Source organism: Rattus norvegicus, chromosome Y (assembly GCF_036323735.1).
Source record: "Rattus norvegicus strain BN/NHsdMcwi chromosome Y, GRCr8, whole genome shotgun sequence".
In the NCBI taxonomy this organism is placed as follows: Eukaryota; Metazoa; Chordata; class Mammalia; order Rodentia; family Muridae; genus Rattus; species Rattus norvegicus.
In genome coordinates, this window is record NC_086040.1 from 22,789,484 (window position 1) to 22,806,789 (window position 17,306).

Below are 17,306 nucleotides of genomic sequence, written 5' to 3' on the forward strand. Positions count from 1 at the left end.
GTAAATAATCACCATTGAGTACAGTGCCTGAGTCAGTGTTCATGCTGATTTTCAGTAATGAACTTTAGTTAATGAAAATGAAAATAATCTGAATTACACAGGTAGGTATTATTTAAACAAATGAGTATACTGCCATTTCCTAATTGCATGATATTCCATGAAGAATTTCCCCAGGCACATGTATTCAAGATATATTGTTAAATGAAAAACTAATGACAGAATATTGCATTATGTAATCAAACTTCAGAAACAGAAGATTTACACATATTCTATAATTTTATCAATGTAGTGTAAACCTGCTACAAGAGCATGGGAGGCAGTAGACAGAACACTGGGAGTTCTAGGTCAATTTGAGCTACACAATGAGACCCAATTTTAAAAACAAATTGGTCAGATTTGAAAGAATGTCAGCCAAACTGTTCTTAGTGGTTACATTTGGAAGTTTTAAGAAAGCAAGTTATTCTTTGACAATTCTATACATGCACAACACATATGTAGAAGCCCTCAACACTCCCAATCTCCTATCTGCCCCAACCAACATACCCTCTTTAGAACAAATCCCCATAGCATGTGCATTTCCTTTATCTTTTTGCTTAATGACCCCCTGGATTTAACCGGGCATGAAGCTATACACGTAACAACTGGTAAGGCACCCGTGCCTACATCATTTTCTATTCTCCAGCACTGCTCTTAGTTCCTTTGAATAGGATCAATATTATATAGAGTCTATTCCCATAGACTTAACTATTGTGAGTTCCTGAGTGCCACAACTATATTATGCTCAGAGGACAGCATCTCATAGATCTCCTTACCTATTAATTAGTCCTTGACAGAAGCCAAGATCTGCATATCACCTTATCTCTAAACTGCAAGTTATCTCCAATGGGTAATCATTTGAAAATGAAAACTTAGTTTTCTCCAAGGGCATCTCACTTGGTACTCAAACTAATTTTAAGGGTAGTCTGCATATAAAGCACTAAGGCAACTGAACATCATCTTTGGAGGATCCTTGTTTCATAATGGGTGAGGACTTTTTCTTCAAAATGTCTTTTTCCTTTTGTTATTTGTTTATTTATCTATTAATTTTTGCTCTGTATGTTTTGTGTATACATTTTACCTGGTTTTATATTTCCGTGGAATTCCTTAGTGTGTGAATGGAAGTCTGGGTCTCTGTGTCTGTATCTGACGCTTGTACCTTGTACTGTCTCTTTTCTATCTGCTTGTTTTGTTCTACTCCAGTTCATTAACTTTCATTTTATTTTTATCCCTTAGATGACTGTTTGTTTTCTAGTGAGAGTTAGAAGAATGTAGATACAGATGAATGGAGAGCTATAGAAGAAGGAGGGAATAGAGGAAAGGGAAATCATAATTCAAATATATTGCATGAAAAAGTCTAATTTTAAGAAAAGAATTTTAAAAATATACTTTCTAGGGCCTGTCTGTCCCTTTTCTCAAAGTCCTAACTAATTTCATATTAAAAGTTAATGAAAATATTTTAAACCCTTTCCAAGGCACAGAAAATTATTTGTTTACAGTCAATCTGGAACAATCAGGCTGACTTTAAGGTCTCTATGAAAGGAACAACCAGAAATGTCCTGCCCCTACTGCTCCTATGTCCCTATGCACAGCAGACCCAGATGGAGCTAATTGTTTTTTTCGTAAGTCAGGAATGTTAGCAGTGTTCTCAGGGTATCCCACTCCTGTGATGGTCTCAGACTTCCCCACCCCACACAAGATTTGGGTCTAGGATGCTGTTTGGACCAGTTCAGATCCAGGTGCAGTTTGGACTGCAGGGCTCCTGCATTTTGACTGCTCCTATATATATGTTTCCAGAGGCACTATGCAGTTTCCTCTTGGATTCGGGATGTGGGCAAAGGTGGGCACAAGTGGCAGTCTCTCCTTCCCTGAGGTCTCAGTATTGCCCACTCTTATGGGTAATCAGCTCTCTGTCCCAAAGTGTTTTCAATGGAGTTTCAAATGTTTATTCCCTATCCTACAGGTCTCCAGTCTTTCCAATTCTTCTCCAAATGTGTTGGAGAAGACCTCTCTGGTCAAGGGGATGTACAACAGGCCCTATCAGACAAAGAGGGCTGCAAAACTTCTTCTCTTAAAGGTAATCTAAGTGATTTCTCATATTCCACAAATTGACTAAGTCCTGCCCCCTTTCCACATGAGATGTTAATAAGTTCTCTAGCTGGTAAAGCAGGGCAGAGAGCTATGTCCACTCACAGGGACAGTCAAAGATGTCTCCCATCTCCACCAAAGTGCCTTATGTGATCTGCTTCAGGTAAAGTGAGTTTGAAACCTGATTCTGCTGACAAAGGGGATTTCAGAACTTCCCTATTAAACCAAGAGGACCTTCAAACTCCTCCACTATGAAAATGGGCTTAGATCATCACTTATGGTCAAAGGGGGACAAAATACAGTCACAAATCCTCAAGTGAACCTCATAACACACATAACAGCTCTTGCAGAGACAAATTTTTTTACATGTACACCATTAGATCAAGGACCTTTGCCAGTTTCAGAAGGGGCTCTTGAGAGTTCCACACCCACACAAGATTTGGTAGAAAATTGTGAGTCCTGTGCCTTCTGCACATAAAATTATGATCAAGCACCCTCACCATCTCCTCCAATAGTTCCAATGTTCCTATACAACAGAAATTATTCAAATATACTCTACCACTGACAAGGACCCTCCTGTCTTGTCATCAGGTCCAAAAGAGACAATTTTATCACAACACATAATCAAGGATCCATGCAGACTCCATATTTATACAATACACAGAGAAGATAAAACATACCCTACCTCCTCAGGGGACTCTAGGTCGTTCTGTCTTGAAAGGAGAGGCTCCAAAATTTTCCACATATACATCAGAGATGCTAGAATTTCCCAAAATTTAGCAGGATTCTCTGAATAGTAGTCTATCTTATAAAGAGAGTGTGGGACAAGAAACATATACAAAAGCAGTTCTACCCACAGCCACATCTATAGAAAAGGCTTGTGGAAGTGACACATGTGCAAAAGATTTTCTAGGACATATTCCATCTGTAGAGAAGTTTAAGGATCCAACCATATGTGAACGAGGAGTCGGGGAACATGATATGCAAACACTAGTGTCTGTAGCATCCTCGGCATTTGAAGAAAGGGATTCCATGGATTCCATTTGTGCAAAAGAATGCATATGGCCTGATAAAACTTCACAGGAGGCTATAGGACCTTCCTTATCTTCTCAAGATCAGCCATCTACCCAATTACAGTAGAAGTTACACACTCTTCCTAATATGCACAAAGGGTTCCCAGTCCTTCTTTATACCCACAAGTGGACCCAGAACATCTGCCAAATACATCAAAGGCACTGGATTTTACCTCATCTTCTGAAGGGGCCTTGGAACCTGTTTTCCCTATCAAGAAGGCTAGGGAACCTGACACTTTAATCCAAAGTCTGTTTCCAATTCTCCAGCAGAAGTAATTTTTTTTGGAATGTCCACAGTTACCCAATGATATCTAGAAACATCCTTATCTGCTCATGAGGCTCTCAGATCTCTGACATATGTTCATGATGCTCTAAGAGAGGTCATATCTTCAGAGGTAGCTCTAATACCTACCCCCCATTCTGATGTTACAGTCAGTATTTCCACACATATACGTGGTATATTAAGACCTTCCTCACCTGAGAAGGATGTCTTAGGATTTACTGCATCTGAACAGCATGCTTCCCAACCATCCCCATTTACCCAAGTAGATTTCTTTCACATGTCCACTCTGGGGAGAAATAGTCGACATTCTTCCTCTACCAAAGTGGACCACAGTCATCTTGTTTCTAGAAACAAAGTGTTAAGATTTGATCCTTCTGATGGAGTCTTGAGAAATTTCTCCTCTAAGGAAGACAGTTTCAATCATCCCCCTTCTGCCAAAAGGAATCTTGTGCCATCTTCTCCTGCAAAAGAGACACGAAAAGCTACCAATACTCCCCAGATGAGTCTCACACCTTCTCCATCTGTTCAAAGGGCCTTGGAATTTTCCAAAATGGCGAAAGAATTGTGGAAAGTTTGCAATCACTACAAGGCAATGCTGGACATTCCATATTGTTTCAAGATGCTCAAGTAACTCCTCTTTCTACCAAAAAGACTTGTTCACCATGTGCCCTAGAGTTTTAGGATATTTCTTCTCCTCTCTGTAGGGCTCTAGAAAGTGTTCTCCAGGCTCAAAATTATTTGTCATTGTGCAAATTAGACTTCAAAAATACAAAAAGCTTTTTTTATATATACCCAAAGGTCTAAGGGAAAGTTTATATAGAAATTGTCATTTAGGCCTTGTGCCATTAGCCCAAGTATATCAGAAAAATTCCATGTCTTCTAAAGCATCTAAAAATCAATCTGGCTCTAGCACTCTTTCTAGGAAACATTTAACATCATCATACAATCCCCAGGACCATCAAAATCTAAAAAGGGGTATCTCGAAACTTTACCATCTGCCAAAGCCCTTAAGGATATTCAGCAACTTCTCCAAGAGCTCTGTTAACCCAGAGAACACAAGAACTAAAGCCATCTGCCCATGGTGTTTTCCTAAGAACCATATATTTCTTCTTTTCTTTTATACCAAGACAGAAGACCAGCTTCCTTATCCCATCTCTGATCTCTTCTTCCTATTTGTTCTCCCTCCCAAATGGCTCTTTACACTGAATTAGAGGCCAATTAGTAAACCAGAGATATATGGAAGGAATATCAGAAACCAGTTGCTGTCAAAACAACACCTGTGATGTCACAGAAGAAGTTAGGGCTCTCCAGAATACAAGAGATTTTTCATGGTGGGACTAATGATGATGTCACTGATAACTGCCATGACCTATCTCTAAACAGATTTCCTTACACTGACCAGATTTGAACTGCCTTTTCCGAGAGTGTCTCCTATGACGCAGTGGAAACCTTTACATGCTATATCACTCTAAAGCTAGAATCTTCTCTCTGCTTCATTAGTGATTACATGCTCTGAATGAAAAAGTTAGTTAGGGGCTTGTCATGGGTAGAAAAGATCTAGGAATATGGAAGGAAGGAGATTCTTCTGGAGATTAGTTCCATTTCCAGGTCCATTCCTGTGACATAAAGTTCAATTCCCTAGGTTTTCTCTTTTTCCCAGGTGCCAGTGTTTTCCCTATAGAATTTTAATTGACTGAATATTGTGCTACATTTTCTGATTGTATATCTTTGAGAGGGGACATTATATAGCTTTCTGCATGTGTACTCAAAATTTTCATTTTTCCAATTCATTTTTTGCAATTAATTTGGCAACAATCAGCGCCCAGCTATACAGTGAATATAAGAGTGGAAATATTTTGTACCTACTTCAAATGATCAACTCCCAAATACTTATTTTATCCATAAATTATCGGACATTAGTAAAGCAAAGGACAACAAGTACTATAGAATGTGGTTCTGAAGTTCTCTTAGATATCAGTTCTTTAATATCTAACTTCCTGTGTTCCCAGTGAAAGACATGAGGGTTTTGGACGTTTTACCATGATTCTTTATTCAGGCTAAACATCAGTTTCTGAGTGATGGGCAGGGAGAGGAATTTCTTGAGGTCAAGTGAAACCTCAACTTCAATAGGTAATAAGAATAGGAGGGAAACTATTTGGCATTGTCATTTGTGGATCCTACATTCTTGACCTAGTTTCACAGAATTCTTGTAAATATTCCATCAAAGTTCATAGTTGTAGAAGCCACCAAAAGAATATATATATATATATATATATATATATATATATAGATAGATAGATAGATAGATATAGATATAGATATAGATGATATAGATATAGATAGATATAGATATAGATATATCAGGCACCAAAACTAGATAGGATTGTTGAAGATAAGAAGAGCATGCTGCCAGGAACTGGATACAGATCTTTCCTGAGAGACACAGCTGGAGCATGTCAAATATAGAAGTGAATGGCAGTGGCAAACCAGTGAAATGAAAACAGACCTCTTGTTGGTAGATTTTGAGAAAGGATTACAAGGGTGAAGGCACTTTTAATCCAATAAGAAAAACAATGCCAAGAACCAGAGTTTTCTGGTACTATATGAATATTCAAAGATTGTAATTGGATAGACCTATGGCTACAACTGCTTATGTGGTAGAGGATAGCCTTGTTGGTCATCAATGGAAGGAGAAGCCCTTGATTCTCCCTAGTTTTAACTGCTTGTTCAAGAGAATATCCAGGCACAGTAAGGGGGGTTATATAAGAAGGAGAAGTGGATCGGTTAGGAATCTTATGGACAGGAAACTGGAAAAGAAAATAACATTTGAAATGTAATTATAGAAATATCCAATGGAAAAAAAGCTATAAAAGTTGCAAAAAAATAAAAAAAAGGAAATAAAAATAAGAAAATTGGCAGCTAACCAGACCTATTGACTCAGAAATCTAAGAGTCCCTGTCAGGGAATTGTAGTCAGAATAGTACTGGTGGAAAGATTGAGATGATGAAGTTCAAATTTGAAGCACTTCTCTTTGCCAGATATCAGTGTCAGACACAAATTGCACTATAGGAATCCAAATCATGGTGAAGTTTCCACTAAGCAGACGACAGAATACTTGTCTTCCCTTCTTCCTTAAGACCTTTCTCTTCTGGAAAAAGGAATAAAAGCTATGAGCTCTCAGGAAAACAACTGGGCCCTTTCCAAAACCTGGCTTTTCGAATAACAAAATTAATGATATAAACTCTCTGACTTCCAGGACATATAAAATGCAGGGGTCTCCAAATGCTTCTGGGAGGTTCTAAGCTCTTGATTCCCATGTTTTGAAAGCTCATATAAAGGCTATCTCTTCAGCAAACACACTCAATCCCTAACCAGGACTCACTGAGCTTTCCCGTGGACCAAGTATTTCTTCATTTTTTATACAAATACAGAAGGCCAACATCCTTCAACCCATCTCTGTTTTCTTTACCCTCTTTTTTCTCCCTGCCAAATGAGTGTTTGCTCTGAATTAGAGGACAATTAGTAAATACTAGATGTACTACAGGAATACCTGAGAGGCAGTTGCAGTCAGGACAACACATGTAACATCACAGAAGAAGCTGGGCTCTCCAGGATACAAGAATTTTTAAGCCAGGGCCTAATGATGATGTCACTGAGAACTGCCATGGCCTACCTGCTAAACAGCTTTCCAAACATTGACAAGTTTCGAGGGTGCCCTTTCCAGGAATGTCTACTGTGATACAATGGAAACCTTTACATACTACATCTCTCTAAAGTTAAGTACTTCTCTTTGTTTCATTACAGGTTCCATGCTCTGAATGGAGAAAGTTAGTCAGGGGCTTGGCATGGGTAGAAAAGGTATGGGAACAGAGGAGGTTCTTCTGGTTAATAATTTTATTCCCAGGTCCATTCCTGTGACATATACTTAAATTTCCTAGGTTTTTCTGTTTCTGAAAGGCACATATTTTCCCTATAGACCTTCAATTCTCTCTAACCTCTTAGCTGTAGTTTACACACATACACACACACATACACACACACACACACACACACATATATATATATATATATATATATATATATATACATACATATATATGACATAATTATAGATAACTCTATAGAAAATGAAGGAATATCCAAGAGCCCGTTAGGTTACATATATATATAAATATATATATATATATATATATATATATATATATATATATAAATATATAAATATATATATATATATATATATATATATATATATATTAGATTAGATGTAGATGTAGATGTAGATATATCAGCCACCAAATTAGGTAAGATTGATGAATTTTAGAATGGCATGATTAGAAGAAACGGATATAGGTCTTTCCTGAGAGACACAGCTAGAGCATGTCAAATACAGAAGTGAATGGTAGTGGCAAACCAGTGAACTGAAAACAGGTCTCTTGGTAGATTTTGAGAAAGTGTGAAAAGAGCTGAAGGAGCTTTCAATCCGATAAGAAAAACAATGCCAACGAACCAGAGTTTTCTCGTACTATACAAATATTCAAGGATTGTAAATGAATAGACCTATGGCTCCAACTGCATATGTAGCAGAGAATGGCCTTTTTGGGCAACAACGCAAGGAGATGCCCTTGGCCTAAATTAGGTTTTATTACCAATTGAAGAGAATATCACAGGGTAGTAAGAGGGATATTAGAAGAAAAGTAAGTGGACCGGTAAGGGATCTTAAGGTCAAGACTGGGAAAGGTAAAAATATTTGAAATGTAAATATGGAAAAATCAATTAATAATGCCAAAAAATGCTCAAAAATTAAAAAAAAATGTCAAAGATAAGAAAACTGCCAGATAATCACACATATTGGCTCAGAAATCTAAAGAGTCACCATAAGGCAATGGGAGTCAGAGTAATACTAGTGGAAAGACTGATATAATGATCTAGAAAACAGTCTCCCTCCCAAATACCAGTATCAGACAAACTTCACTATAGGTATCCAATTAATTGAGGATTTTACTCTGAGCTGAGGACACAATACTTGTCTTTCACTTATTCTTAGGACCTTTTTCTTCTAAGTAAAAAAAAAAAAGCCATGAGCTCTAAGGACAGGAATAGTGCCCTTCCCAACACCTGGCCTTTGGGATAAAGGTATTAATGATGTAAATTCTCTGACTATAGGAACCACAAGAAGCAGGGAAATCCAGATGCTGCTGACAGGCTCCAAGCTCCTGATCCCATGTGTGGAAGGCTCTGATCAATTCTATCTCTTCATCTTACCTACTCAACTCCTACCAAGGACGCAGTGAGTCTTCCCAGGGTAGACATATTTTTCCTTTTTTTCATACCAAGACAGAGGCCATCTTCCTTCTCCACATCTCTGAGGTTTTCATATTCTTTGTTCTCACTCCCAAATTGATGTTTCCTCTGAACTACAGGCCAATTATTAAACCCTATAGTACTGAAGGAATATCCAAGAGGCATTTGCAGACATGGCAACACTTGTGACATCACAAGAGAAGCTAGGGCTCTCCAGGTTACAAAAGATTTTTTCATGGAGGGCCTAATGATGATGTCACTGAGAACTGCAATGGTCTTCCTCAAAACAGCTTCCATACATTGACCAGTTTCGAGAGTGAATTTTCCAGGTATGTCTCCTGTGACACATGGGGAAACTTTATGTACTCCATCTCTCTAAAACTAGAGACATCTCTTTGCTTCAATAGTGGTTACATGCTCTTAATGGAGAAAGTTAGTCAAATTTCTGGCATGGGTAGAAAATGATCTAGGAACTTGGAGAAAAGGAAATTCTTCTGGATAAAATTTTTGTTTCCAGGTCCATTCCTGTGATATACAGTTCAATTTTCTAGGTTTTCTTTGTTTTGTAAAGGCCAGAATATTCCTTACAGACCTTTAGGTGAATGAATATAGTATTTCACTTTCTTATTGTATATTCCTTGATAGGTAACTTTATAAATTTTCCTGAATGTGTACTCAGAAATTCTGTTTTCCTATTCCATTTTCTGCAATGATTTGGCAATGAAATGGGCCCAGCTATAGAGTGAGTATAAAAGTGTAAATACTGTGTACCTACATCAAATGATAAACTCCCAAATCCTTATTTTATACAAAGATTACCAGCTATCAATAAAGCAAAAGATCACATGGACTATACATTTCAGATCTCTAGTCACATTTGATATCTGTACTACATTATCTACCTTCCTGTGTTCACATGGCCAGACTTGAAGGTTTTAGATGTGTCACCATGATTCTTTCTTAAGGCCAAATAGACCTGTAGAGAGGAAAAACTACACGCCAGAAAGCAGAACACTCTGTCCCCATAACTGACTGAAAGAGAGGAAAACAGGTCTACAGCACTCCTGTCACACAGGCTTATAGGACAGTCTAGCCACTGTCAGAAATAGCAGAACAAAGTAACACTAGAGATAATCTGATGGCGAGAGGCAAGCGCAGGAACCCAAGCAACAGAAACCAAGACTACATGCCATCATCGGAGCCCAATTCTCCCACCAAAACAAACATGGAATATCCAAACACACCAGAAAAGTAAGATCTAGTTACAAAATCATATTTGATCATGATGCTGGAGGACTTCAAGAAAGACATGAACACACTTAGGGAAGCACAGGAAAACATTAATAAACAAGTAAAAGCCTACAGAGAGGAATCGCAAAAATCCCTGAAATAATTCCAGGAAAACACAATCAAACAGTTGAAGGAATTAAAAATGGAAATAGAAGCAATCAAGAAAGAACACATGGAAACAACCCTGGATATAGAAAACCAAAAGAAGAGACAAGGAGCTGTAGATACAAGCCTCACCAACAGAATTCATGAGATGGAAGAGAGAATCTCAGGAGCAGAAGATTCCATAGAAATCATTGACTCAACTGTCAAAGATAATGTAAAGCGGAAAATGCTACTGGTCCAAAACATACAGGAAATCCAGGACTCAATGAGAAGATCAAACCTAAGGATAATAGGTATAGAAGAGAGTGAGGACTCCCAGCTCAAAGGACCAGTAAATATCTTCAACAATATCATAGAAGAAAACTTCCCTAACCTAAAAAAAGAGATACCCATAGACATACAAGAAGCCTACAGAACTCCAAATAGATTGGACCAGAAAAGAAACACCTCCCGTCACATAATTGTCAAAACACCAAACGCACAAAATAAAGAAAGAATATTAAAAGCAGTAAGGGAAAAAGGTCAAGTAACATATAAAGGGAGACCTATCAGAATCACACCAGACTTCTCGCCAGAATCTATGAAGGCCAGAAGATCCTGGACTGATGTCATACAGACCCTAAGAGAACAAAAATGCCAGCCCAGGTTACTGTATCCAGCAAGACTCTCAATTAACATTGATGGAGAAACCAAGATATTCCATGACAAAACCAAATTTACACAATATCTTTCTACAAATCCAGCACTACAAAGGATAATAAATGGTAAAGGCCAACATAAGGAGGCAAGCTATACCCTAGAAGAAGCAAGAAACTAATCGTCTTGGCAACAAAACAAAGAGAATGAAAGCACACAAACATAACCTCACATCCAAATATGAATATAAAGGGAAGCAATAATCACTATTCCTTAATATCTCTCAATATCAATGGCCTCAACTCCCCAATAAAAAGACATAGATTAACAAACTGGATAAGCAATGAGGACCCTGCATTCTGCTGCCTACAGGAAACACACCTCAGAGAAAAAGACAGACACTACCCCAGAGTGAAAGGCTGGAAAACAACTTTCCAAGCAAATGGTCAGAAGAAGCAAGCTGGAGTAGCCATTCTAATATCAAATAAAATCAATTTCCAACTAAAAGTCATCAAAAATATAAGGGAGGACACTTCATATTCATCAAAGGAAAAATCCACCAAGATGTACTCTCAATCCTAAATATCTATGCCCCAAATACAAGGGCACCTACATACGTAAAAGAAACCTTACTAAAGCTCAAAACACACATTGCACCTCACAAAATAATAGTGGGAGACTTCAACACCCCACTCTCATCAATGGACAGATCATGGAAACAGAAATTAAACAGTGATGTCGACAGACTAAGAGAAGTCATGTGCCAAATGGACTTAACGGATATTTATAGAACATTCTATCCTAAAGCAAAAGGATATACCTTCTTCTCAGCTCCTCATGGTACTTTCTCCAAAACTGACCATATAATTGGTCAAAAAACGGGCCTCAACAGGTACAGAAAGATAGATATAATCCCATGCATGCTATCGGACCACCACGGCCTAAAACTGGTCTTCAATAACAATAAGGGAAGAATGCCCACATATACGTGGAAATTGAACAATGCTCTACTCAATGATAACGTGGTCAAGGAAGAAATAAAGAAAGAAATTAAAAACTTTTTAGAATTTAATGAAAATGAAGATACAACATACTCAAAATATGGGACACAATGAAAGCTGTGCTAAGAGGAAAACTCATAGCGCTGAGTGCCTGCAGAAAGAAACAGGAAAGAGCATATGTCAGCAGCTTGACAGCACACCTAAAAGCTCTAGAACAAAAAGAAGCAAATACACCCAGGAGGAGTAGAAGGCAGGAAATAATCAAACTCAGAGCTGAAATCAACCAAGTAGAAACAAAAAGGACCATAGAAAGAATCAACAGAACCAAAAGTTGGTTCTTTGAGAAAATCAACAAGATAGATAAACCCTTAGCCAGACTAACGAGAGGACACAGAGAGTGCGTCCAAATTAACAAAATTAGAAATGAAAAGGGAGACATAACTACAGATTCAGAGGAAATTCAAAAAATCATCAGATCTTACTATAAAAACCTATATTCAACAAAATTTGAAAATCTTCAGGAAATGGACAATTTCCTAGACAGATACCAGGTATCGAAGTTAAATCAGGAACAGATAAACCAGTTAAACAACCCCATAACTCCTAAGGAAATAGAAGCAGTCATTAAAGGTCTTCCAACCAAAAAGAGCCCAGGTCCAGACGGGTTTAGTGCAGAATTCTATCAAACCTTCATAGAAGACCTCATACCAATATTATCCAAACTATTCCACAAAATTTAAACAGATGGAGCACTACCGAATTCCTTCTATGAAGCCACAATTACTCTTATACCTAAACCACACAAAGACACAACAAAGAAAGAGAACTTCAGACCAATTTCCCTTATGAATATCGACGCAAAAATACTCAATAAAATTCTGGCAAACCGAATTCAAGAGCACATCAAAACAATCATCCACCATGATCAAGTAGGCTTCATCCCAGGCATGCAGGGATGGTTTAATATACGGAAAACCATCAACGTGATCCATCATATAAACAAACTGAAAGAACAAAACCACATGATCATTTCATTAGATGCTGAGAAAGCATTTGACAAAATTCAACACCCCTTCATGATAAAAGTCCTGGAAAGAATAGGAATTCAAGGCCCATACCTAAACATAGTAAAAGCCATATACAGCAAACCAGTTGCTAACATTAAACTAAATGGAGAGAAACTTGAAGCAATCCCACTAAAATCAGGGACTAGACAAGGCTGCCCACTCTCTCCCTACTTATTCTATATAGTTCTTGAAGTTCTAGCCAGAGCAATCAGACAACAAAAGGAGGTCAAGGGGATACAGATCGGAAAAGAAGAAGTCAAAATATCACTATTTGCAGATGACATGATAGTATATTGAAGTGATCCCAAAAGTTCCACCAGAGAACTACTAAAGCTGATAAACAACTTCAACAAAGTGGCTGGGTATAAAATTAACTCAAATAAATCAGTTGCTTTCCTCTATACAAAAGAGAAACAAGCCGAGAAAGAAATTAGGGAAACGACACCTTTCATAATATACCCAAATAATATAAAGTACCTCGGTGTGACTTTATCCAAGCAAGTAAAAGATCTGTACAATAAGAACTTCAAGACACTGAGGAAAGAAATTGAAGAAGACCTCAGAAGATGGAAAGATCTCCCATGCTAATGGATTGGCAGGATTAATATAGTAAAAATGGCCATTTTACCAAAAGCAATCTACAGATTCAATGCAATCCCCATCAAAATACCAATCCAATTCTTCAAAGAGTTAGAGAGAACAATTTGCAAATTCATCTGGAATAACAAAAAACCCAGGATAGCTAAAGCTATCCTCAACAATAAAAGGACTTCAGGGGGAATCACTATCCCTGAACTCAAGCAATATTACAGAGCAATAGTGATTAAAAACTGCATGGTATTGGTACAGAGACAGACAGATAGACCAATGGAATAGAATTGAAGACCCAGAAATGAACCCACACACCTATGGTCACTTGATTTTTGACAAAGGAGCCAAAACCATCCAATGGAAAAAAGATAGCATTTTCAGCAAATGGTGCTGGTTCAACTGGAGAGCCACATGTAGAAGAATGCAGATCAATCCATGCTTATCACCCTGTACAAAGCTTAAGTCCAAGTGGATCAAGGACCTCCACATCAAACCAGACACACTCAAACTAATAGAAGAAAAACTAGGGAAGCATCTGGAATACCTGGGCACTGGAAAAAATTTCCTGAACAAAACACCAATGGCTTATGCTCTAAGATCAAGAATCGACAAATGGGATCTCATAAAACTGCAAAGTTTCTGTAAGGCAAAGGACACGGTGGTTAGGACAAAACGGCAACCAACAGATTGGGAAAAGATCTTTACCAATCCTACAACAGATAGAGGCCTTATATCCAAAATATACAAAGAACTCAAGAAGTTAGACCGCAGGGAAACAAATAACACTATTAAAAAATGGGGTTCAGAGCTAAACAAAGAATTCACAGCTGAGGAATGCCGAATGGCTGAGAAACACCTAAAGAAATGTTCCACATCTTTAGTCATAAGGGAAATGCAAATCAAAACAACCCTGAGATTTCACCTCACACCAGTGAGAATGGCTAAGATCAAAAACTCAGGTGACAGCAGATGCTGGCGAGGATATGGAGAAAGAGGAACACTCCTCCATTGTTGGTGGGATTGCAGACTGGTAAAACCATTCTGGAAATCAGTCTGGAGGTTCCTCAGAAAATTGGACATTGAACTGCCTGAGGATCCAGCTATACCTCTCTTGGGCATATACCCAAAAGATGCCTCAACATATAAAAGAGACACGTGCTCCACTATGTTCATCGCAGCCTTATTTATAATAGCCAGAAAATGGAAAGAACCCAGATGCCCTTCAACAGAGGAATGGATACAGAAAATGTGGTACATCTACACAATGGAATATTACTCAGCTATCAAAAAAAATGAGTCTATGAAATTCGTAGGCAAATGGTTGGATCTGGAAAATATCATCCTGAGTGAGCTAACCCAATCACAGAAAGACATACATGGTATGCACTCATTGATAAGTGGCTATTAGCCCAAATGCTTGAATTACCCTAGATCCCTAGAACAAACGAAACTCAAGACGGATGATCAAAATGTGAATGCTTCACTCCTTCTTTAAATGAGGAAAAAGAATACCCTTGGCTGGGAAGGGAGAGGCAAAGATTAAAACAGAGACTGAAGGAACACCCATTCAGAGCCTGCCCCACATGTGGCCCATACATATACAGCCACCCAATTGGACAAGATGGATGAAGCAAAGAAGTGCAGACCGACAGGAGCCGGATGTAGATCGCTCCTGAGAGACACAGCCAGAATACAGCAAATACAGAGGCGAATGCCAGCAGCAAACCACTGAACTGAGAATAGGTCCCCCGTTGAAGGAATCAGAGAAAGAACTGGAAGAGCTTGAAGGGGCTCGAAACCCCAAAAGTACAACAATGTCAAGCAACCAGAGCTTCCAGGGACTAAGCCACTACCTAAAGACTATATATGGACTGACCCTGGACTCTGACCCCTTAGGTAGCAATGAATATCTAGTAAGAGCACCAGTGGAAGGGGAAGCCCTGGGTCCTGCTAAGACTGAACCCCCAGTGAACTAGACTATGGGGGGAGGGCGGCAATGGTGGAGGGTTGGGAGGGGAACACCCATAAGGAAGGGGAGGGGGGAGGGGGATTTTGCCCGGAAACCGGGAAAGGGAATAACACTTGAAATGTATATAAGAAATACTCAAGTTAATAAAAAAAAAAAAGAGTAAAAAAAAAAGTGAATTCTGCCAGCAACAAGATATGGATATTTCCTGAGAGACACAGGTAGATCATGTCAACTACTGAAATTAATGCTAGTTGCAAACCAGTGAACTGAGACAGACCCCTTGTTGGCAGATTTTTAGAAAGGATTTCAAGAGGTGAAGGAGTTTTCAGTCCCATAAGAACAATAATGTCAATGAACCATATCTTTCTGGTATTAGACCAATATTCAATGAATGTACTCAGACAGAGGTATGGCTCAAACTGCATGTTTCATAGGATGGCCTTGTTTATAACCAATGGAAGCAGAAGCTATAGCTCCTCTCTAGGTTTGTCTCCCAGTTCAAGGGAATGTGAAGGCACAGTCAGGAGTGTTAGAGAAGAGGGGGAATGATACAGGTAGGAATCTTATGGGCAGGAAAATGGGAAAGGAAAAACAATAAATGTAAATATAGAAACATCAAGTTAAAAAAAGCAATAAAAATTGCTAAAACTTAAAAAAAGAAAGAAAGAAAAGAAGAGAAACCTAACAGCTAATCATACCTATTGACTCAGAAAAGTAAAGTGGTAGTCAGTGGAAATATTAGTGGAAAGACTGAGATGCTGAAGTCTCAACTAATACCACTGCTGCTTCCCAGACTGCACTATAGATATCCAAAACATGGAGGAATTTACTCTGAGCTAGGGACCTAATACCTGTCTCTCCCTTTTTCCTTAGGAACTTTTTCTTCTTGTCAAAAAGAGTAAAGGCCATGAGCTCTCAAGAAAACAACTGAGCCCTTCCCTAGACTTGGCTTTTGGAATAAAGAAATTAATGGTATGAACTCTCTGATTTCCAGGAAACATAAGAACAGAGAAGTCCAGATGCTTCTGAGAGGCTCCCAGCTCCTGATTCCTATAGGTGCGAGGCTCAGATCAAGGCTCTTTAGCAATCCCACTAAATCCCTACCACGTACTCACTGAGCTGTACCAAAGACCACTTATTTCTTTCTTTTTTTATACCAATACAGAAGGCCAGCTTACTTCGTTCTCCCCATATCTGATCTTTTCGTCCTCTTTGTTCTCCCTTCCAAATGGCTGTTTACTCTGAAATAGAGGCCAATTAATAAACCGTAGAGGTACTGACGGAATATATGAGAAGCAGTTGCTGTCACGACAACACTTGTGACATCAAAGAAGAAGAAGATAAAAATCTCCAGGTTCCAAGAGATTTTTTCAGGGAGGGCCTAATAATGATGACTCTGAAAACTGCCATGGCCTACCTCTAAACAGCTTTCCTCACAGTGACCAGTTTTGAGAGTGCCTCCATGTATGTCTCCTGTGACACAGGGGAAACCTTCATGTACTCCATATCTCTAACGCTAGAGACTTCTTTTTCCTTCATTAGTGGTTTCATGCTCTGAATGGAGAAAGTCAGTCAGGCAAGGCACTTGGCATGGATAGAAAATATCTTGGAACATGGGGTGGAAGAGTTTATTCTGGATAATATTTCTAGTCCCAGATCCATTCCTGTGACATACACTTCAATGTCCTAGGTTTTCACTGTGTTCCAAGGCCAGTATTTTCCCTAAATACCTTTAATTGATTGAATATTGTATTTCATTTTCTTATTGTACTATCCTTTATAGGAGATATATATATATATATATATATATATATATATATATATATATATATATATATTCCTGAATGTGTACTCAAAAATTCT

At 38.4% G+C, this 17,306-nt stretch overlaps 1 long non-coding RNA gene across 2 annotated transcripts in view; it reads right to left on the bottom strand.

Annotated features, from left to right (window-relative positions):
* The window catches only part of LOC120099678 (uncharacterized), a 66,108-nt gene extending 49,007 nt beyond the window's left edge, over nt 1-17,101 (bottom strand). The window contains exon 1 of one of the 2 annotated variants that reach the window (XR_010061675.1): nt 16,622-17,101. This is a non-coding gene — a long non-coding RNA (uncharacterized LOC120099678). Of the gene's footprint in view, nt 1-8,745; nt 9,402-16,621 lie in introns of those variants that run through there. The other variant, XR_010061674.1, reaches the window with a different exon arrangement.
* Between the last annotated feature and the right edge of the window lie 205 nt (nt 17,102-17,306).